Source organism: Eubalaena glacialis, chromosome 4, assembly GCF_028564815.1.
Source record: "Eubalaena glacialis isolate mEubGla1 chromosome 4, mEubGla1.1.hap2.+ XY, whole genome shotgun sequence".
Lineage (NCBI taxonomy): Eukaryota > Metazoa > Chordata > Mammalia > Artiodactyla > Balaenidae > Eubalaena > Eubalaena glacialis.
The window spans coordinates 113,975,247-113,977,286 of record NC_083719.1 but is presented as its reverse complement, the minus strand read 5'-3'; the positions used below and the strand labels follow the sequence as shown (position 1 = coordinate 113,977,286).

General features: G+C 47.5%; 1 pseudogene; it reads right to left on the bottom strand.

Moving 5' to 3' along the window:
• Positions 1 to 200: 200 nt before the first annotated feature.
• On the bottom strand, positions 201 to 956 carry LOC133090566 (small ribosomal subunit protein uS2B-like; annotated as a pseudogene).
• Between the last annotated feature and the right edge of the window lie 1,084 nt (positions 957 to 2,040).

Here is a 2,040-nt window from a genome sequence, read left to right as displayed (position 1 = left end):
ATCAGAACCAGATTTTATGGACAAGTTCTTACGAGAACTTAATTCGTTCAGCAATGCTTTTTTTTTTTTTTAAAGAAACGGTTGTTTTCCGTCAACCTTATTTGCATTTTCTGTTTAAGAGTCTGCGGAAGAACAGCTTAAGGCGACTTGGCGGATGTCCCTACCCACTGGCTGCAGTGCTGTCCTGGGAGGCGGGCTGACTAGTCTTCAGCGGGGAGTCGCCGAAGAGGGCAGAGGGCCCCTGCGCCTGCAGCCAAGCCTGCCACCTCCGGTTGAGGGGCCGTAAATTCGGGAGCTGGAGCAGTCCGTTCACCCTGAAGTTCCTCCGTGCTCTCAACCTTTTCAGCTGTAGCCAGCTCTCCCTTTACCATCTTTTCAGGGTCTCTGTAGAAGTAGAGCAGGTGTGACTTTCCGCGGGTGTTCACGGGAGATGGCGCCGCGCAGGCGCAGAACTTCCCCGGCCGGCATCCGGCGCATCAGATGCACTGAGTGAGTGCCCTTGCCCATGTGTGAGACGGCAACGTCCACACGGCGCAGAGGAGAGTGTGCTTTACCCAGAGACGTGCGGGGCAGGCCCTGGGATCAGTAACCACCGGAAGTTGCAGTTCCCAGAAGGCTGCCTGGATCTGGTTAGTGAAGTTTCCAGGAGTGAAGTGTCCAGCAATAGGAGTGGCCCCACTGGCTGCAGCAGACTTCAGCACAGCCCACTGGCCAGTAGTCCTGGAGGATATGACACGACACCAGCAGGATTTTCAAAGGCAACAATGGCATGAGCTGCCAGCAGAAGCTTCTCCCGGTTCTCTTCAGATTTATGATGTAGATACCATTACTTTTTCTTGTGTAAATGTACCGTTCCATTTGGAAGTCAAGGTTGGTGCCACCTCAGTGGGTTCCTGCTGCTAGGAATTTGAGGACATACCCTCCTTCATTTGCAGGACCTCAAGGGCTCCAGACATTGTGAAAGTTTCCCTTTAAGTTACGACAGGAACCCAGAACAATGCCACAGACCCCTCTCTAGGTAGAACAGAAAGGACAGCAAATAATCTAATTGCTGTGTCCCAGGCACTGTTGTCACTGGGTTTGTGGAAATGAACAAGATAAATCCCCTGCTTTCCATGGAGCGTGACGGAACACTGAAAATTCTCAGGCTGATTAAACTCTTACAAAGTATAGAAAAAGATGGAAAGCTTCCAATGCACTTTATGAGGATAGCATAATCCTGACCAAAACCTGAAAAAGAAAGTGCAAAAAAGGGAAAATTAAGAATGAACTTATGGATGTAGATGATGCATGTAATGTATTAACACAACAGTTTCCCCTTCCAAAAGAGAATTGGGCCTTTCCATTAATTTTTTAGTTCTGTTTCCCTGAAAACCAGATGAAGGTGAAATATCAACTGGGCCTGATTGGCAAAGTGTGTCTGGACTGGGAGGACTACCAATGAACCATAAATTCCTCATGGGGACATCACAGCCTTGGGCTCCCTTGAATGCAGGGGACTTGGAAGCCCCCCCACCATTGGAACTTTTCCAAGAGATACTGGCTCCTATGGGGCACAAGGCCTTTAAGCCACCACCATCCTACTCCCTTGCAGTGGGAGTCTTGCTACTTCACACCTGAGCCATCTCACGGGGAGGGCTAAAGGAACGACTCCTGGATGACCGCTCCCATGGAGAGAAGCAATCAATGCTGCCTTCCTGCAAATTATGCCCATCCTCTACCCTTCAGAAGAGGCAGGTACTGAGTGTGACCTAGGATAGTCTTGTGAGTCTGAATGTTTAGCTGAGTCCACATTTAGTTGAATGTTTGATTGAGCCTAGGAAGACCTCCCAGTGTGCATTACAAATAAAAAATTCAAAATAAAGGAATAGCAAGTTGAATCCAGCAATGTGTTAAAATGGTAATGTAGCATGACCAAATAGATTTTATTCAAGGAATGTAAGGATGATTCAACATTTGGTAATCTATTAAAATAATTTATCACATGAATAAGTGAAAAGATAAAACTCACGGTCCTGACAGGAACTTAAAAAGACACTC